The sequence below is a fragment of the Pleurodeles waltl genome, chromosome 1_2 (genome assembly GCF_031143425.1).
Source record: "Pleurodeles waltl isolate 20211129_DDA chromosome 1_2, aPleWal1.hap1.20221129, whole genome shotgun sequence".
NCBI classification, from domain to species: domain Eukaryota; kingdom Metazoa; phylum Chordata; class Amphibia; order Caudata; family Salamandridae; genus Pleurodeles; species Pleurodeles waltl.
Window position 1 is genome coordinate 46,079,084 of NC_090437.1, and position 22,333 is coordinate 46,101,416.

At 42.4% G+C, this 22,333-nt stretch overlaps 1 protein-coding gene across 2 annotated transcripts in view; it reads right to left on the reverse strand.

Annotated features, from left to right (window-relative positions):
* The window catches only part of ARHGAP24 (Rho GTPase activating protein 24), a 1,380,530-nt gene that overhangs the window by 347,809 nt on the left and 1,010,388 nt on the right, over positions 1–22,333 (reverse strand). The window contains exon 1 of one of the 2 annotated variants that reach the window (XM_069236229.1): positions 17,766–18,466. The exons of the other annotated variant lie outside the window; for it this stretch is intronic. The gene's annotated coding sequence lies outside the window, so the exon portion shown is untranslated. Of the gene's footprint in view, positions 1–17,765; positions 18,467–22,333 lie in introns of those variants that run through there. 2 annotated transcript variants of the gene reach the window in all.

The window sequence follows — 22,333 nt, forward strand, 5'->3', positions numbered from 1 at the left end:
TGCTCAATAGAAAATGATTGTATACGGTCCCATTCTCTGATGCCATTTTTACACCAATTTTGCAGAGTAATGTATTGTATTTTACATGTAAAACTATGCCGGGGGCTTATTTCATGACATTTGTTTGATGCTACTTGTATGATTCGATTTTGTAAAATCGAATGAAGTATTGACTTGACTGGACTTACTGGACTGCAAACATTTCTGCTACCTTTGTACAGTGAACTATTGCACCTGGCTAGGAAAATAGATACCCACATACAGACATACTTGTACGGCCTTCTGAAACTGTTGAACAGTGTGTTTAGATGCTTTATATTACCACCACAAATACTAGTGAATAACCACCCAATTATATAACAATGAATGCTGCATTTATTGTACATCATTAATAGGCCATGTGAGTGTTTGAAGAGTCACCCACCCAACCACATTACATGCAACATCAACTGAATCCGAATCCAGTCTGTGGTGTAATCTTCTGAAACACATTTGGAAGGCAACCCAGCTGCCTAAAGTGCTACAATGTCATAACTATGGTAGAATGGGTGCTACATTTAATGTCTAACATTAAATTCCTAATGTTTACTGAGGAGATAAAGCACACACTAGTGCAAAGATCTAACACTCCTCATCACAGCTCACAATATATACCCATGCTATTTTGACATTGTGGCTCAAAGCATCTATACGAGAAGTGGACTGTTTTACAGGAAAATGGGTATGCCTGGATCTTATGCAGAATTAAACTATATGCAAGAACTCTTTTTTTTTTTTATTTACCTCAAAGATTAGGCAATGAGTTTGTTTTGCAACCCTGTATTGCTCTAAATAGCCTCTCACAGTAGCAGAGTGAATAAGCGTACTGGACTGTTCCTCTAAGAGTAGGTCCAAGTCCAATTTCATAGGCTTGTTTCCTCTCTGTAGCGTTATAGTGAACCAAAACGATGGAATGTAATACAGACCGAGCACTAGCAAATGGCTGAGATATTCGTAAGCATTTCACCAATCGTCTCTTTTGTTTTTCTAAGCTTTAAATTTAAACTCCCACTTTATTGATCAGCTGGGCCGAGGCATCCTCTGAAATAGGATGGGCCCGCCTGCCAAGGATGAATTCCGAAAAGATCATGGAAACTTCTGATTCCAGAATTCATTATCTGAGGCAACATTGGTTTCCCACAAACATCCTAGAAAAACGCTTTTTAGGACCTTGTCTGGCAAATATAATGAATATGATTTTAAAATTGTCGTTTTCCAACTACAATGAGCTGAGGGGATCATACATCAAACATTGAAGGGAAAGGGCAAATCTTAAGTGTTACCATGCACAGCGATATTCCTCTTTTCACGATTCTATGGACAAATACTTTAGGAAAACTATTTTGAGTCACCTTCAAAATTGGATGAAAGAAAGAAACCGCTCACAAACATTCTAAACTAATTTAGTGTCAGATGGCAGTTGCAGTAAGCTTTTTAGGCATAACAACAGGGTCTATAAGAACAGGCAGAAACTATGGAAGGGGGGATTAGTCAAATGAGGGTGATTAGGTCAACCTTTATGAGTTAATGTATTTATGTTCTAACTCAGGGGCGGCTCCTGTAGGGGCAAAGTGTCAGGGCAGGGGCACAACAATATAAACAAATTTAAAAAAATAAACTTACCTCCACCGATGCCTTGCAGCTCTTCTGGCTCCTGCTCCACTCACTGCAGGCACAGGCTGTCAGCCTGGCAGGCGACCAATCCTAACGGTGCTCTCGCATGAGAGCAGCATTAGGATTGGCCGGAGCGCCCTAGCTTGCCGCTCTAAGGCTGAGTGAGAGCCTGTGCCTGCTGTCTCCAACCGGGCAACATAGTGCCGGGTTGGAGAGAGCCCAGTGCGCATGTTTATTTGGCTGGCCCGAGATGGCCGGCCAAACATACATGTGCATTGAGGGGAGTTCTGTGCACTCCCCCTCCATCCCCGTCTTCGCCCTTGGCCCCGCTCCCCTGAAAAATAAAAACAATAACATACACTGATTATTATCATTTTTATTTTTCATTTTGCAGATCCTGCTGGCGGGGGGTGGGGGGGCGACGCTCCTCTGCCATAGCAAAGGAGCCACACCTGTTCTCACTAGAGGAATATTACAGGGGACGGGTACTTAATTTGTAAAAGAATAAGTGCTGGAGCTCAAAGCTCTGGCCAGAAGCCCGTAGCCGGCACAATTGCATGTCAGCGTGCTGATTACCAAGGCTGTGTAGTCTCGAATCCACCTCAAGCCTCCTTAATCAACTACCAGACATTTCCTGACCATTTTATTTTATTTCTGTAGGTTCATGCTTTCTCCCTTTGTGACAGTTTTTCTGTTGTTCTCCTTCTTTCTATTTTTTATGTTTTTCTTGGGAATTGTCAGAGAATGAAAAATAAGTGCCAGTCCCCAAAAATGAGTGCTGGTGGGCCTCACTGGAAACCACCAGCTCAAATTAAGCACTGGGGGAACTTGATGCAGGTATTTTAACCAACCACAGGAAAGAATCAAATAAGACTTTGTCCTTGCCTCTCGGCTTCTTAATCTTTATATAAATTTAGTATATTTAAATTTTTCACCTCATGACAGAATTGTCCCCAAATCAGGATCTCTGCGTATTGCGTATCACTAAGTACGGACAATGCCCTGCTGATCCCTCTTACTTGTACAGGCCTTAAGTGCTTGATCATCTCTTTCACTGATGATACGGGGCAATGTCAATTTAACAGCTGAAGTTAAAAAATCACCCATCTTCCTTGTCCTTTTATTTCCTACCTATCTCTATCAATTTCACTTCTACCTATCCACCTTTCCCTCCCTCTCTCTCGCTCTCCCTTTCTCTCCTCTCTTCTCATACCCACGGATCTTTTTCATGTCCCCTCTTGCTTCCTCTTCCTCTCTTGCCTTCTCCTCTCCTTTTTCTTTGTTTTCTTCATTCTTCATTCTCTGTTCCTGGCCTGTCCCTCTGTTTGCCCCTCTTATTGTTTATCATTTTCTTTGTCTGCACATTTTCCTCACTCATGTTTGATTTCTATATGTCCACTGTCCTCTTCGTCTTCCTCTTGCACCTATCCATCACTGCAGCTTACTTCACGGTCTTCCACTTTACTTTTTACAGACCAACACACTGCAATCAGCCATTCCCTGTATGAAAAAGGATCAATGCTTATGGCGTTTTTGACATTACTAGCTTTCACATTCTTTCAGATACTATGCTGTTTCGCACTTTAATCAATATTGGATCTCCGAACTACGTAAACAGTTTATGCTGGCATCAAATGAAAGAGATGCATGGTGTATAGCTGTTCTCCGAGTGTTGGAAGATGTTTCATCAAAGATGACCTCATGAGATTAACTATAAAAACAATAAAAGTTAAATCTGCTTGTATTCCTGTTGATAAAAAACGATTCTATAAGAAAGAAACTGACAGTCTGAAAATACATTTTCAAAATGTTTGAATATATATTGGTCCTGAACCATAAACAAAGAATAAAATTTGCACCCATTGATTTACACCTGCATGCAAATATAGATATACAACTTTCTGGAATTCACAAATGTTTCCAAGAATATTCATGGAAAGCTATGCCAGGCGTAAGTTTCCATGTGTATTCCTGGGAAGGTCATGGGACATTCCAAAAGAGATCCTATTCTTGCTGTGAGGAGTTCTTTGCACTCGAGTCTGCACATGGGGATGGGATTCCCTGTGCGACCTCACCTCTTTTTCTCCAAAGGGATATTTTTTTTACATTACAAGGTGTCTACATATCAGTGCAGAATTTCTATACTCTTTCCAGAGTCACAATACCGGCCCCAATGAAATCACACGGCACTATAATAAGGCACTATGGGTTGGTTTACATTGTGGATTACAAGAGCACAATATAGTTTAACTCGGCATGGATCCTACCCAATAACAAACAACCAGCCAAGTTATCAACGTACACTTTTAATATCTGTTCTTTTCACATCACTATAACAGTTGGACAAAGTTTATATTTCTGCCACTATAAGTACAACCCTCTGTAATCCCAGATCAACCGAACAAGCTTAAATATTGAGCAAGATGGCAATTGTCAACAACTATCAAATAAGGATCCACCTAATCAACAAGTTACAAGCAATAACTGGAGACACAAAACCAATTTTATACTAACAATTTTGGACATTTGGTACAATTGGGATTGAACTTTACACATATGTATCAACCCTTAACTCATGATATAAATTGTCTCGTATAATCTTTAGAGTTCACTATGGCAAACTTTGCATATATTGCAAATATAACCTTTCGGTGTAGCTTGCATATCCTGAAATGCTAAAAAAGACGGGGTAAAACTGGTGCAAGAGGAAAGATGACACTAAAAGTCGCAAGAGCAGTCTGTTCCCACCCCGTGTGCCCACACAGTCTGCTCTTAAAGAACCTGTTCAATTTTCTACGTTTAACAGCAGGTGTCGCTTTTTTTTCAAATGCCCTTTGTTAAGAGGTAAAGAGGAAGACTTACACCAGTGAAATGTACCGTGAAATACTCTGCCTCCTGGTTCCATCAAATGTTCTTATTTCTTTTAAAAGGTAGCCTCCCTCCTCCCTTTCATTATACTCTAACCCACTTCCTTATAAATGTCTTGACTCTGTAAAAAATCAATAGCCCTGGCTGTCCAATAAATCCCATTCCTGTTATTTATGATTTGTAATAGCCTGTCCATTAACTGAGTGTCTTGGAGTTCAATGGAGCAAATAAATCTGAGGTTTATGTTTACGTGCCACAGGGGAGTCCAAAGGCCTTGTGGCATCAATGTCCTTCTGCCTTTCCTTTAACCACCACACTCCAGATCATGCAGCTAATAAAGGATACGCTGTGCCTCCTTTACTATCCCTCGGTTCTAAGCACTAATAGTTCTGTAAGCCTTGGCGGGTAACTGGACTCGTGTCCTTAAGGTGATTTTATGTCAATACAGGAGGCTAGCATAACATTTTTAACTCCTTCTGGCAGCATCTTTAAAGTTTCCGAAATAGAACTTTGAAGCATCACAATAAATTAGAACTTCCAGTCCTACAAAAGCAGCCTGTCCTCCATTTACCTCCTATTTTGGTTGCTGCTTCTGAGTGGCTCAGTATTCTTGTTAGTTAGTGGGATTTTTCACGTTTTTTAGACAAAAGTAGTAAGCATGCTTGGACTTGTGATTTCACTGGCCCACACTGTGTGTAAGGAAATACGAGTCCCAGCATTCTTAGTGCTGCTTAGTGAAAAAAAACAGGATTGGCTAAATATCATGATCATGACACAGGTATGGTTGACATCTATGGCACAGCTACTTGATAGGTTTACATCACAGAAGTCTATCACTGTTAATTTCCACTTGTTCAGTCGAAATCGCCCTATAAAAGGCCATGAACATGAATATGTAACTATAACCACAACAGAGCTCAAAACTAAATGTTGAAGGTTATTATAAAGGATGTCATACAGGGTGGCATTAGGGTTGTGATGCACTGTGCCACTAGAGTGAGTGAAAACCAGGTGAAAACCAGGTTGATAAAAGCCTAGCACTTTATACAAGAGATGTTTCAAGTTTGTGTGTTTCCAAAGTGTACCACACAATGTATGAAACACCTCAAATGTGGAGACAAATGAAACACGCTGAAAAGAAGTTTATTGACAAATTTCTCCTGGACTGAGTGCTCCATAGTACTAGAGGGGACAACTAGCAAATGTTTGCGGGCAGGTGGTTAGGATCCTAGGCAAGTCCTGCGACCAATACGGGTCATGTAGAGGTTATTTGTAAGCTCAAGTCCCTGCGGCGCTGAAGGCCAATGAATAGTGTATGGAGAGAGAGCATTTGATGAGTGATTCGGACTGATGTTGTCTTACTGAGGTGAGAGGTCAACTGTGCGACAAGGAGTTCAAGGTCAAGGGTCAGTGTAGTACAATCTACCTTAAAAACATCAGGCCTCAAGGTCACTGGGAGTCAAAGGGATGTTTTCACTTCAATCTTTGTTGAAGAGGATTCAATACTCATAGAGTGAGTGGTATCAGCACCCCGGGTAAGAATTTGTCTCTTTGCTCACTTACACTCAACTGCAGCACTGGTTGTGGCTCCTCTTTCTTATTTTCTTTAACCTTTTTTCTGAAGATTTACTTGACTAAAATCTCTTGTATGCGCAACCCTTCAAACCCCTATTCCATTCAAAATACTATTGGTTTGTTAACCTGATACTGCAGAGAACTATATTAGCTCAGATATTTTAGTCTTATAGTTTGATAGAATAGACACAGAATTTATGTAAACGTTGCAATAGAAATATAAATTAATTGTTTTTCATTTTATCATTTCTTGGTGCTGTTTTAGATTTGTCCCAGGAAGTGACACATATTGGTTTATCAACTGCAGAATAAGGTGTGTTTTCAAACCACAGAGCATCCTAATGGAAAAAGAGCCGTGATCCAGATGCACGAATATCAATGCATTCTTCTGACATCACACCCATTCTTGGTTGCGGTAATATTGCGTGTATGCAAATGTCACCAAAGGTTCAAAAAGTAAACCCTTCCCACAGGGTATAACCTAATTTATTTTCAAACGGTCGCATCACATAAAGTTTCGTGTTCAAAGTATTTCAATATGTCAGCACCAAAAGCAGTTGCCAGTATTTTAAAATGTTGGCAATACATTTGAAAGCGGTTGATGTTAACATCAATTTGCTCCATGACATGCATGCCTCATTATTTGAGTGCTACATCAATTAATAATATATAGTTTATTATCTTTTGTCATGGTATTATTGTTGTATTGTTTCTCACTCTAACGTGCTATCTGCATATCAGAATGGGCTTTTATGATAGTTTGAACTTTCAATTAACGCTTCAAACATCTAGAAGCTAGAGGATAATCTGTCAATTATTTGTTTTCCACATTGAAGGTTAAACTGTTACTGGTATTTATCACCATTAGCTGTTCTCGCCATTTGTGCATAAGGTACACCTTAATCCCTCTCAATTTAAAATTGAGTCCACTGTCTTCTCAGGAGCAAACCCAGAACTGAGAAGTTACTGGAGCCTCTGGCATCATGCTCACGTGTCTGTGAGGCATGGGGAGGGAACAGTGCTGGTGCTCCCTTGAAAGAGTGCCTCACTAACGGCTGTATCAAGAAAACCAGTCAAGACCCTTGAATAATTTAGAAATGACTCTGGCTGCAAGAGCTGTCTTGTTCACCTTTTCAATTCTTTCAGCAGACATCAAAGACAGTATGGGCTTGATGGTAAGTGAAGGCAGTGCTGGGGCAAACACCTTTTACCAACATATGACAAGACAATGGATGGTAATATGTGCTTACTAGTTGTGTGGCATTTTGTTGTGGGGGTGAAGTCTTTGTTTTATTTCTGCTCTGTTATTGTGTTGCATTACTGCAATGTGATAGTTGGTTGTCCTGTGGTTATGGTGTTGTGTTCAGATTTGACTGTTTTGTTGTGCCCTGTTCTGTTTAAACATGTTTTATACTGCAGGTGCATGTTATTTGGTTGTATTGTGTAGTTTTCTTTAGGTATGTCAACAAAAACAGATACATTTACAGCCAAAATCAAAACATGCTCTAAAGATCCCATGACACGCACCTATAAATTACTGTCAAAGGTGAAGAAATAGTGTTGATTGAGCTCTTCAACAATATAAGACATGTCAGTCCAAAACTGTAGTAGAGGCTGTACGTTAAATGAGCACGTGCAGTGCTCATGTGATATGGCCTTAGATTTGATAGGCCTCCCACATAAGGTATTTTTATTATGACTATATTATAATACATATCAGTAAACACAGTTTGAACACTACTTTGTCCTATAGATTTCGGCCCTCATTTTGAACATATCGGTGCAGACCGCACTGCCGGCGGTGGCGGTAATTACCACCGACGGCATGGCGGTGCAGACCACCAAATCATGATGACTACCCACCGCCAGGCCTGAATCGACCACCGGGCCAAAGGTAGCCACCTTCGACCCGGCGGTCGAGCATAGACTTCCGGGGGGATAATGATCCCATTTCTACCAGGGATTTCCTGGCAGGATACCCTGCCAGGTAATCCCTGGCCGAAGGCATACTGGTGACAGGAATACTAATTTCTGTCACCAGTATGTGACACGATAGCCCCCTGCCTGCCACAATCCCCAAATACCCCCCAGGTGCCTGGACATCCCCCCACCCCGAACCCTGAAAACCTCCACCCTACCCCTCCCCCCCAAGCTCTCTGTAGGCCCTCCCCAACCCCACTCACCATCTCCCACCCCCCCATTGCCGCATCTCCATCCACCACCACGCCTATGACTGCATCATTATAGGTGTGGCGGTGTCTGGACTGACGTGGTAGTGAGGGTGGAGCGGCATCCACCCCTGCCACCGACCGCCAGCACGGCGCCTGGTGGCTCTCACCACCATCAATTGCGGTGAGGCTCCAGGCGTCATTATCTGGTGGGATGCCTGCCGCCACCACTGGCGGTCTTCCTTCGACCATCACCGTGGTTGGCGACGGGCTATCCCGCCAAGTTCAAAATGAAGGCCAAATGTCTTTCTTTTATCTGTTAACTTATGAATTGCCTAGCAGGATCTTTCCTTTGCTCACGACAATTATTGTTAACATTGAACAACAACTAAAGGTTGCCTTATTTCTCATAACTTTATTTCATAGAACTTTAATAAGGACAAAAAATATGTAGTGCACTGCAGATGCCTACACTCCTTGAAGGGCTTATGCGCAATACAATTATTTTGCATGAATCTCATGAAGAGCCTCTATTGTTTATTTCAGTTTCTGAACCTCATAACCTACTGCTATGACATTACAACAGTTGATACCAAAACTGGTTACCCACATTTGTGCTTTCGTGAAGGGCTTCATGGCCAGGCTGACAGGGCTCTCTAGGAGCCTGTCAGTGCAGTTCTGATTGTCTGCTCTGACAGGTTGACAGTTTCTGGGGCACATGTACCAACTGTCTCAGCGGACAGAAAGCTGAACAGCCAGAAAAGTAAGTTTGGAGTGCATCACCAAAAGGGGAGAATGTCTTTGGTGGTGCTATCCATGAATGCGACCATTCTTAAGAATTGATGCCTTCTTCCAGGTACCTTCTTATATGCCAGTCTGCAGCTGACGGGTTACAAGCAAGTTGCCAAAAAGAAAACTGTGCTCTTCTATTGGTTGTGTGTTCTGTTTTACTGCTGCACACCATACAACTGTGACACTTAGGAAACCTGCTACCAGATGGAAAAGCAAGAGTCGCTTTTCTGGTGCAGTATGTCATTTTAGCAGAAAACTAGTTCTGGGTCAGCCCCAACTCTTTGTGGAGTGACAAGGATAAAACTACCAATCAGCTGGCCGATTACATATTCGGCTTGTATCTAGAGAACCATATTTATCTGGAATGAGGATCCCAAATATACTTCCCCTAATAGTAGGATTAAAAGGGAGCATACAACATAGAAGACACAATGGTAGCTCCCTAGCTATAGTTAAAAAACATCAAATTGATTAAATGCACAAAAATTCCTTAAGCACAATCTCTGAGACTAACAGTTATTATTTCCACTCCCTTGCGAAATTCTAAAACTAAGCAGTGAAAAATAGTCATTTCTTTTGCCAAGTACCTATCTAAAACAACTATAATATGTATTTGATAAATGCTGAAGTTCTTTTCTGTCTAACACAATGAACTATCAGGACACGTGTGTGCATATTCCATCACTGAGCATTGGCTCCATAATAAAATTTAAAAAACTTGGCAGAAATTGAAAAAAAATATCCTCTTCAATAAAGTACATCAAATACCATTCTCTGTTAATCCTGAACTATTCTGCATGGCATTCACAAAGGAATATTTTGACTGTTGCATATGAAAACACCCAGGGGCGAGAATGTAATTTATTAAATCCAAATACATGAACATTGTGCTCCATATTTTCTTTACTAAGGGTGGCAGGACAAACAAAACTGCAAATATATAACCATAAAAACTAAATAAATAGAAGGGTTGCTTCAAAACACAAGGCATATTAGCAAAGAGACTGTTGTACACTAAACAAACTTCTAGACAGATAAGGGCCCGGACATGGAAGTTGTGGTCGTGAAGGTGTAATAAGCGATTAAAACCCTCAAGAGGTTGTGTGGTGAAGACCGGATCTCCCCAGGCTTAGGACTTTGTGTCAGAATGAAAGACAGTGCAACTAGTGATCATGCATGGGCTGAATTCACTAATATTACAGGTGTATGGTCCTGGGAGTCCATATGGACAAAAAGCAGATATGAGCGTTTAAGTAGTTCTGAAAAAAAAACTGTGACTGAGGTTCTGGTCAATTTGCATCATCTCAAAATTGTTTTTGAAAGGGTTTTCAAATGCCCTTGAAATATGCTAAAGTTAAAAAAACTGAGTGCTTAATACATCATGGGAATTTTTATTGGAAGCCATGCTGGGGTTCACATGACCCAATTTCATTCTGGGTTTGAGTGAAGGAATGACATCTGGAGAGTGTACTCAGGATCAGTGTTTAACCATACAAGTTGTGATTATTTTGTTCTAATCGAGGGGATTGATAATTCTGAGGCAAAACTGTAGGGAAGTTGTATGTCAGAATATCAAATACAGAAATATAATCTACAAAACTATTGTCACACAGTCACAAACGTGTGCCTTCTGTGGGGTACCACATTAGTGATAGGTATACCAGATGTTTGAAGCCGTCAATATGCCTTTCACTGTGTAGGCAGCTGGTTTTCAAAGTCTGTGACTGCACCTTCCTACATAGGGATGTCCAGAGAGATCTATAGGACCCCTTTCCTGCCTTCCAAGGCTCACCCTTGGGATGGAGGAGTAGATTGATTGTGTGTGCCTCTTTGTAGCACACTGTCAATGCACTTTTCAGCAGGTCATTTGCCTCTACACCTGCGTATATAACATGTGCAGGTGCAGAGGCAAAGTGTTTTCTCAATTATGTGACGCTCCTTTATGATCCTGAAAGCGCACATGTTACACTGGTGTGGTCACTGTTACAAAAGGAGCTTTGCAAGTGTGTACGCCAATGTGCCCCAGGGGTGTGGAAAAGGGGATCACATGTCCTTTGCGTAACACATCCTCTGAAGTCACTTCTCGTGGGCCTTGGAATATTCACTGGGCAGGAGGGAGGAGATATCAAGAGTTACTTAAGCAACTAAGGTCTTAGTAAAACACAGTACCATGAACAGTGCTAAAGCCTGTTTGTGGGGCTGGCACCAACATGTACTTGGAAATGAGGACATAACCTGACAAACTGATTTATTGACTTAGTACTCAGAAACAAAACTGGAATTAGAGATTGGAGTTGAAAACTGGTCTCTCGTGGACATGGCACAGCAAAGGCATTCACACACTACTATGCAAAGCTGAACACAGCAAATACTCCTGGAACAGACAATGAGCTACCACATGTTATTCAAGACCTTTCCATGGGTACATTCAGCCAGCTTGAAAGGGGGCAGTCAGAAAGGAAAAGCACCCTCCCTAAGTAGACTTCCGCTTAGACATTGTAGGTAACACTTGCAACATATCTAATTAGGGAGCTCTGTAAAAACACTCATGCTGGAATCTCCTGCTCCGGGGCTCTTGTTGCACACTTTACAAAAGTCCTTTAGTGGCTGTTATCAGAAGTTGAGGTACACACTGTGTACATGAACTAACAAGTTCCCCCACACACAATAAATATCCTGGCGGAGGTACAGATTTGTAATTATCTAGGCTATTCTGCCATCTGAGCCCACTGGTGATGTATCAAGAAAAACTACAAAATGTTGCCTTGCTTATGTTTAGGAGCCTTAGCTTTGCGGCTGACACTATTCTCTGTGACATCTTCTTGTATATGTAGGTATTGTGTGGACAACCTCCTTTTCACAAAAGAGCTCCCTCCCAAAACTATTTTGCCTCAAATTTCTTCCACAAAAATACATTACAGGAAGGATTTTTGAGTTGTAGGCAAAGATTTGCAAAGTTGAACATCTTCACAATTTTACTGAATTATAAAGGTCCTCTTTACAATTTTACTGAATTACAAAGGTTCTCTCCTTTGCAACGCTTTATGGGCCAAATTTCAGTTGGGCCCCCCATTAGAGTAGTGAGGCACCTTGTAGTATAAGGGGGCATAAGCACGTTAGTTAATCCAAAAAGGCCTTGCCATGTACTGTGGATAGATAAACAATGACTAAATTACTCCAGATTAGCCTCATTGCAGGTAACTGCATCCCCTGTAGATATCTTGAGCACATGGCCCGCCTCTGCCGCTTGTTGACACCTCTTGGACACCCGTGCTTTTGTGCTGTCATTTGGTGTATTAAGCTGCTTTTCAGCAGCCTTCTAGCCTATTGCTGTAGCTACAAAAAGAAGCCCTCAAACATTACCTATATTCTCCCCATTTGTGCACCTATTTATTAACCTGTTAGCAAAGCACTGGCCGGTGATGACAGTTACTTATGGAACCTGGTGAGGTGTTTCAGAAGTTGCCATCACAACGGAAACAGCACTGCCAGGAGCACAGTGTGTTGTGGTTACTTTAGAAGGTAAAATTATCAGACTCTTAGACAAAAACGCACAAGTGTGGAAAAAGAAATACAATTAAGTCCTGCACGCAAGTCCACACAAATCACCAGTTAAGGTTATAGGACATCAGACAAATCACATCACAAACCTCCAGGAAACTACCTGAATAACAGGTGCAGGCACCACCTATACAGAATGCAGCTCGGAGCAAAACCTAGCAGGTTTGATGTGTCAATAAAGTTGCATGACTTTTGTAAAAACTATTAACTTTCAGGTTCATGGGTTTTCTATCAGGTTAAGAAGATTTGGCATTCAAAATCTGGAAATTTTGCTACGGCTTTTGACTCTTACTGTAGATTTATATAAATGGTGACTGTTTAGTCTTATTTTGGCATTTCGGTACGTTTACCACGTGATAATCACGTAGCCTGGCAAAGTTTACCATGGCAAAATGATGCTTCGATAACTTATCTTGTTAGGGACCTGGAAGTTTAAGGCTGAATTCATTGTTTCTGCTTGTGTATCTCTCACAAGCCCAACCGGGAAAATCTGCGCTCAAATAGCAGAAATGCAAATGGCACTGCGCAATAATTCACGCAAGAATTTGCTGAGAGGTGAAAAAACCTGACTTTATTAGAAAGCAATAAAATCATGTTGCTTGTTGGTGTTTCAGCTCCAAGGCCGCCTGCAGTCGTAATTTAAACGTGATTAGGTTACAGGCCCGGAGACAGCTATGTGTAGAATGAGGTTATAGCACAGCAGTGGCATTTGCGAGACAGAGTGATGGCCACTGTGGAGCGCTTTCAAGCTGGGGTACGCGCTTAATCCATTCCCGGAACTGCAAGCGTGTGCATTTTGTCCTGACATCCCGATTAAACACACACCCATGCAGCAAGGCCTACTACGCATGGCAACATGGAGAAAACATGTGTGGCCGGATTATAAATGTTGCACTGCCACTGGGGTATTTTTGCAATAGTGCCGGCCAATTTGCACCAGTTATCGGGCTTTTGTATCTGTATGGATGCAATTTTGTACTTTTATTTACGCCAGTTTATCAGTGCAAACTGACATTAGCTTTCACTGACGAAGGGAAAAGCTAAATTTCACACTGAAACTCCCCAGGGTTGCCATCTCTTTTGACTGACCCCTGTAGAAAAACACTGGCCAGGCCGGTATGAACCGAAAAGAAGCAACCATCTGGAAGAAAATTCAGTTCCCATCTACCAGACAGTACGAGCTGTCTGTAGATGAAAGACCTATTGCGGTCAGGCCGAAAACTTACACTCAGTTTGGATCCCGCCCATTTCCTTCCATTGGTTGATTCACTGACACGCTCATTAGCTTGCTTGTTATTTGATGGCTCCTCTTCCGCTTCTCCTATTTGACCTTCTGATGGGGCGTAGTCTCTTTACCATTCATTTGATTAGATGATTTGTATAATGCCACTGCTCCCCTTATGGAACTACTTTTTCTTCTTCTTTCAAAACTCCATGAGAATTAATGTGCATTCTGGCTATATCCCTTGGGTACTGCTTCCCTCCTTCAAGCACCTGCATTCCCTACGTCCTCTCCATGTAGCTCTCTCCCAGGTGCTGCTTGTTTCTGTCTCTCCCTGACCCCCACACTCATGTTGCTCTGCCCCTCTTTGCTGCTCTCTCTCTCGTCTGCTGCCCCCCCTCCACCATAGATCTCCGTGTTGTTCTCTCCCTCGTGTACTGCTTTACCCCATTCCAACACCGTTTTATACTTCTTTTGTCCCCACATTGATTCCAATCAACTGCTCCTCTGTTGCTATCCCAACCCTCCTGGATAATTCATTTTTTGGGTGCACATTTTTTTTGGAGGGTACAGCAGCTGTCATTTACTGGTGGGTGCTCCTCTACATCAAAGGCGCTTTTACACACTTGGCACTTCTTTTTATTCTGTAGATGCATAGATGTGTGATGATGCATGGGGTGACTACAGTATTACAGAATAGACAACAGTGGCTGCATCCCCAAAATGTGAGACCGACTGGCTTTGCCCACCCTTGTTTTGTGAGAGCTGGTTAGCACAAATGTAGCAACGTACTTGCCTAACACTGGTGAAATCAAAGTAACCCAGCTGACTAAATGGCACAACTCTAAAACATTTTTGTTTGGGGGGGTAACTGACTTTCTCAGAGATTTGATCTGCGAGTAGTATTGGAATTAGTTTTGTAAAATCTTTTTCAGTGAAACCCCACTAGCCACAATGAACAAAACATTACACGTTGTGATTTGGTGCTAAAATAAAGCGCTATCAAATATCCTGGCAATGGCAACAGATGCAAATGCCGCAGATACAAATCTGTTTATGTGATCTCACCAATCAGTACCACTGACAAATTAAAATACCACTGGTGCAAATCTATTTAAATGATCCGGCCAATGTTACTGACAAGTTGAAATACACCGACATAAAAACCCTGCATGTGATCCTTTACTTTGGAGACTGACTCATCATAAATCATCAGACGTGCCTGTGAAGCAAAAACACACTAACTCTAATCTGACACCATGTGTGATCCTGACCTCATCCCTTCGTTTTTCTGAGAAAAAGTCAGGTAAGCTTAAACTGAAGGATCTTTCTAGTCATTAGTGGGCCATAAAAAATGCATATACATTTGCTCCAACGAAAAGACAGAGGTGCATCTTGTTTTGCGCACAACAAATTCCTATTGTCAATAACAATACATTGAAAATGAGCCAGGTAGTGCTTAATTTGAGCCAGGGGTTGTATGTGGGGTCCACCACCACTCATTGTTGCGGCCCTGTGCTTGCTGTTCCTCAGCCAACTTTGATCCAGAGCAAGACAGAGAAAAAGACAAACAGAGGAAAGGAGGAGGAGGATGGAAAAACAGTAGAGGTGGCGGAGCCAGCAAACTACAGGGTGAGCTGAGCCGGAGCGAAGCCAAGGATCTGACTTGGATCTTTGAGCCCTTGCACGAGCCGAGCCCTGAAGATGTCTGCCATGTGAATCATACAACAAAAATTACGTAAAATATGATGAAGTCGCTTCAAAATTCAAAAAAGAGTATTTAAAATGCACAAGTACTGACATTAATATGTCATATCATAGCACTGCACTGAAAAGTAATCATTAAAAGGGATAGTTTTTAAACATGAACTTAGAACCATTCTACCCTGGCCCGCATCCTGACCACAATGCCATTCGAGAACTACAAGGCAAGACAGCTGTCACATGACACCTGTATATGGCCCAGATTCTCAAACATAAGACATTTTAGTCTATTAAATGAAAACACATAATGTTTCTGTATATCCTGTATTCTGAATTCACTCGAAAGTGCTTTCATGTGCGATAGTGAAGAAAAGGGAGGATTATCAAAATAATATATTTGTCGAAGATAACAATTTGCATTAAGGAGTGAAGTTGTGATTAATGCAGGTTTTTTTTGGCTCCTCTAAGTACAAATCAGCCACAAAATGGGAATCTAGTTGACAATCTTTCTACCTGAGATGCCAGTGTTGTGGTTTTACTTCTGTGTGCATAAGATTAGAGGGAGGGTGGCAGGCCGAAGCCACATCAAAGCTCGGCTCGTTTTGGGCTCGAGGTTCTAACAGGACTTTGAGCTGGGCCAGAGACAGGTTTTTGGCTGGAGCCAGGCTCGAAGTTTTAGAGGCTCGTCCACCTCTAAAAACAGTGACAAAGAGCGAAATCAAGGATGAAAAGGAAACTGAAAGAGTGAGAGAAAGAGGCAGAGAGTGTCAGGCTTCGTGCAAACCTTTGAGCATTAAAAATACACAGGGAAGCAAAAGGCGGTAGGTACCGCACGGCATACTCTGGTGAAGGCATGCTCCTAACTGATGGTTAGAAACAAACACCCTAAACGTGTGACTGAGCTACATTGAAGTTACACTTTCAAAACCCACGAGCGCTTTCCTTTTTGTGCTTGTGAAAATAAAGCAAGTGTCAAGACTTATGTCTCTATTTAGGTTAAGAATAGCAGTAAGAAAACAAGGACTAAAAGCCAGGTGTAATTTGAGTTGTCAGAACCCTGCAAACCGCAGCTTTGAAGGCGGCACATGCCAGGACACAGCATTGTTCCACAAAGGACACGCATCAAAGGCTGGAGCAGGCCTGTCGAAGGCTTTTCTGTCTAACCACGCGATTTGTGAGCTAAAAGTTGCAAGTTGATAAAAGTAAATGACTCTTTTTGACAAGGCAATAGGGACTGAAGCCAGTGACGTAGCCACTGTGTCATGTGCCCTAGTGCAAGGATGGCCCTTGACACCTGGCTGCTGTCCAAGAAGTAAAATACACCAATAATCAGGGTTCAGAGAACCCCTCGGGACTCTGTGTCCTGGTGCCACTGCTTATGCTGCACCAATGGGATAGCTGCCCCTGAGTTAAGCTCTCGTGATTCAATGCTGGTTGTACTGTTATGTCTGAGAACTCGTTGGCTTTAGTCCTAGGAAACAGGTATTGCTGGGAAATCTGAGTTAAGTAATGCGGTGGCATGCCTAGAAACTCGTAGGGTTCTGTCCTGGAGAGGCAACAGGCCTGGGTCAGTATACACGAGCCTTACAGAGAGCTGGTACTGGAAGCTCTGAAAGTTCAGTTCTGAAGAGACACGGGTGCTGGGACCCCTCAAGGTGAAGTCAGGTCTGACTGGTAACTCACAGGTTTGGGTCTTGTGGAGAGAGTAAGGTCGCAGAACTCTTGGGGTTCAGTTATTAAAAGACTGCCATACATAACAACTCTCAAGCTGAGTTCGGGGCTAGACTCATGCCTGGGTAGCCTCAAGATGCGGTTGTTGACTGAGGAGACAATCATACCTGGAAATGTTTGAGTATGGGCCCATTCATCCATTTTGGAAGTTATGCTCCAGACAGAATCTCAGCAACACAGACAATTTTCTCAAAGGTATCCATGTTTCATTCAATCTACCACAAGAAACTGTAATAAATGTATGAAGCGGTTTCCTTTGCAGCACAAGACTAACCCTAAAAACCACAAATAACCAATAACACCTAGATTAGCCTCTTAATATCGGATTTCTGATTAGCTTGATACTTGTTAAAAAGTGCTTCAGCACCTCGTCAGGGTAATAGGCGCTATATAAATGCAAGCACAGTACAATACAATAGAACCACTCCATATGGCCGTTGAAGGTCTATAGACATGAAATAAAATACACCATAGAGCATGCATGTGCTCACCTTGGGCAGAAAGAGAGAGAGCAGCGGTTGCACCAATGGCTCACTCAAAGCCCTCCAACGGCTCACTCCAAGACCTCCAAAGGCTCACTCTCAGCCCCGCACCCAAGGCTCACTCCCAGCCCTGCACCAAAGGCTCACTCCAACTCCTGCATCTGTTGCCCCGCCCAAATCATTCAGAGCCGTTTCCTCACGACTCCATCGCCCAGACAAATCACAGCCCAGGAGCCACAGAAGTGCATTCGTCGGAAGGAGCTTCAGGTGGCGCGCGCTGCTGATCAAGGGCAAACCCAGCTGAAGCGAGAGGGGGCGAGGGCGGGAGAAGGCCGCCTGCTCTCCAGAGGCGCGCTCCTCTGAAGCGGCGCGGGGCTCTGTAACTCACGGCCCGGGCAGCGGGGGAGGGCAGGCCGTGGTGACCGAGGAGCGGCGAGCGCGGGGAGCGGGGACGGGCTCTCTCCTCAGCCGCCACGCGCGGGGTGCGCACTCGGACACAGCGCGCCTCCTCGGCGGTCCAGCAGCACCGTCCTTGCGCAACGAGCGCCCAGGCATGCGTTAGCAGCAACCCCCGCCAGCTCCCGCCGTCCCCGAGGGCGCCGGGGAGAGAGCCTCTCGGATGCAGCAATTTATGACCGGAGCATTAGTGGAGCCTTATTAAGGCACAGCATCAGAAACGCGGCACGGGAAAAGTTTCCATGCGGTGTCACAGCGCCACTGAGTCAGAGGGAAGCATTTATCATGCAAATTGAGGACCTTAATTACATCCCGCTATTGTATTCTCATCAAATGTCTTGTCCCGATTAGCGGCATTACTTTTCCGGCGCTGGGAATTCATGTGACTGGAGATTACATATTTTTTTTATGAGGCACTTTTGAGCAAGGGGACGGCTTTGAAGAGCTTTATGGGCTCTAGAGAGGAACCGGAATTCGTCAGCGGGCTAAAAATAGGGCTGCTCTGTAAATGAAGGCATTTGACTCCGTGGCCTCAATAGCTAGTGCGTAACGTCTCCTGGGCAAGCCGAATTAATCATTGCTGAGTCCGACCTCAGTGCCCTGAACGTTAGTTAGTATTTGAGGAAATTGTTCATCCACTTGTATGAATGATGGAATGAATTATCATCACATCCTTTTCGGTGCAGCTGTCTCCTCCCTTACAATAAAAATACATTTCATGTTACACTTTTTCCATATACATGTATTGGTTTATGCCAACGTATGTTTCATGTGCATAGTGTTTAAAGGGTATTTATCCGAAAACCAGTATGCAACAAGTTCTATTGTGTAGTAAGACAAAAATTACACTGGAGATGTGACTATTAAGAGACATAGGGCCTGATTCTAACTTTGGAGGACGGTGTTAAACCGTCCCAAAAGTGGCGGATATACCACCTACCGTATTACGAGTTACATAGGATATAATGGACTCGTAATACGGTAGGTGGTATATCCGCCACTTTTGGGACGGTTTAACACCGTCCTCCAAAGTTAGAATCAGGCCCATAGTTCCTCTGTGTAGAGTTACAGTACCATGAAACCTTAGAGGCAGTAAATAGTGTTTGTCTCATGTCAGTTTTGTAGTAGTGTCATAATAATCAGGAGTGTAACCCTTGAGCCTTAGTGATAAATACTTGAATGTGCATTTATTTGCATAATTGATCTAAAAAGCATTTGCGAATCAGCCACGTGTATTTTCACTGTCATTACATACATCGTGGTTGGAGGGGCCATGAGTGATGAAGCCTGCAGGGACTCGCACTGCCCCTCTGCTCCCTCAACTATCATAATAAATAGCATATTAAATAAGCAGATACCACTCAATGAGCGGATTTGTGCTTAGCACTACACTTGCTCTAAAAATCTACTTCTAATGGGCTACATTTATTTTTACTGTCTATCTATTTATCTATCTATCAATCTATGTAAACACTATATATGTTATGATAACATACATTTGTAAAGCTCTGTTTTCCCATTAGTACGGATTTGCTGTAATTACAAGTTGTTGTGAAAAAGTACCATATACACATGATTAACATCACCTTTTGCACTGCTTGGGAACATCTGGCATACAGAGTAGCTATACGAGTTGCAAGAAAGTGAGCTATTTCTCGTTTTCCCCAAAACATTTTGCTTTTCAGATCATTGGAGTTAGAGATATGTTGAAGTCTCAGACCTCCAACCAAGGCCCACAACTTCAGTTTGTATCAAGAAATGATGCAGGCCTGATTACATTTTAGCATTCAAATTGGCAAGCCACATGGCTACTAAAACGTTTGTCCTCATCATATTATAGTGGTTAACCTGAAAACTTGCAAAACTCATAAGTATCACATCAATTTATTGAATCTGACTTTATCAATTGAAAAACGTAGGTAATATGGTGGCAAGTGGTAAAACCACGTGAGGTAGTTCTGCTTGAGAAACTGTCTAAAGTTTAAAACATCTATAATTAAAAAAGCAAAAACAAGGCAAATGCCAATGAATTAAGCACACTTTTCGACCCTCTAGGAAAACTCCTTATCCTCCTAGATATCAGGCGCCAAGAACTAGCAGAGCTTAAATAACACATTTCAAGCAGTAGTAGGAGGAGGATGCGGGAGTAAGGATCTACTGCACAAGACTGAAGTGATTAAACATGAATACCCATAAACTCTTGAACAGTTATCTACTATTGTCTCGTGACCACCACATAGCAATCTCTTGGCACTTAAGCAGGATAATGACCAGCCAAATCTCTACAATATGAGAGTGACCAAAAGGGTAATTCCAGCGTGCCAAGACACTGGCCTGTGATAAATAACACATGACATTCTGCCACATCTAGATTAACGTGTTGAATGCTCCCCAAAGGCATGGAGAGTACCGGAGTGCAGTCCTGATAGGCAGGCAGACAGTGCCATTAAATTGTGATATTAACAGTTTTCTCAATGTTGTGTGTGTGTGTTGGGGTGGGGGGGGGAGGGTATACACTGCCCACACATCAAAAGAAATTCACTTACAGGAATATCGGCTTTTCCAATAACATGCAGGTGAATGTAAATGTAATATAAACAGTTACATGTGTGTGCATGGCACCCTTGAAAAACAGACGTCTCCATTATTCTTTGAAATAGTTCCCAACAAGACTTCCTAAATAGACATCATTAGGCAAGAACATGGATGCCTGGTATGTTGCCCATTCTTGATACAAGCACAAGCAGGCATGCACACACATGTGCCCGAAATTTGGTTCAGTTATGTCATGTAAAGATGTGGATCCTACACCAAGGTGCATGCTTTACAGATGCTGCCACACCCCATTATACAGTTGAAGATAAAATCATGCCAGAAAGACAACACTGTGCTACTAATGAAGCAATTATCTTTTACTACAAATGCGTGCATACAGAACACTGACCACAATGAGTTAATGACAATGGATATTAAAATAGATTCTCCTTCCTGCATCAACATGTTTGCGTGCCTATTTACAACACGGCCTCTTGGGACTGCTTTATATGCTTGCATTCTTTCTCTGTTTTACATAGTTCTGGATACCCATACAGCTACCTGCAAAAACAGAATATACAACAACCAGCACACTAGAAATGTAAATGCCATGTAATACACTTTTGGCCTTTTGAAAATAAGATTAAAGTAAAATTCTTGTGCCTCCTTGCCACTAGTGACGTACTGAAGTACAGCTGAGAAGGTGTGCAAGATGGTGGCATGTGCTTAACATTGCACAACCTTCACATCAGTAACTTTGTGTCTTGACCCACAGAGAATGATCTACATCCTGACAGTGGTTGCAATGGTGACCAACACCCTCTACATCAAGTTCATCGGTGTGTAAGCTTAACAGGAAGGGGGCAATTAATCCTTCTTCTTAAGATCTCTTTCATCATGGCATAAACTTGTGTGTCATACCAGACTCTAATTCCCAAAAAATCCTACCTCAACAAAATCATATCCCTATCTCGAAGCATATAACTACAGATCCATAAAATGTGAACAGTGAATCGTGATTTACATCTCCATGAAATCCTATAAACACTTTCTTTTACGGGTAGTAGATGTTTGTGTGGTGGCCACAAGTCCAGCCATGCAGGCTGATCCACAACGCTCCATTATGGTGGACTGCTCGAACGCCTGTGCAGTGGAAGACGAAGGAACTGTCTATGTAGAACTGCTCTCCATTACCAAAGTCATACCCAAGTTTATTGCCCCTACCATTCCAGTAGTCTATCGAGGTCTAAAAATAATCATCAGTGGCATTGTTTCTCATCATCATCTGTGGAAGTCCTGTGAGGGGTGAGGATGCAATGGGACTGATGCATGTCCCTTAGAATGGGGCATTATGACTAGATTTGAGCTGTAACCCCTCTCCTGTTCTCTTTCCTTGTATCTCACCCCATACTGGTAATTTATTTTCTGATTTATAGAAATTAGTACATTTTTCAACTGAATGTAATCTTGCACTTGATCACTTCAATCTGATAACATTGTATTCTGGTTGGCGTCCTTCTCCTACAGTATCCATAAATAGAGCAGATGTACGTGCAGCATAAACTTTATCCTTTGTAGTCGGGTCT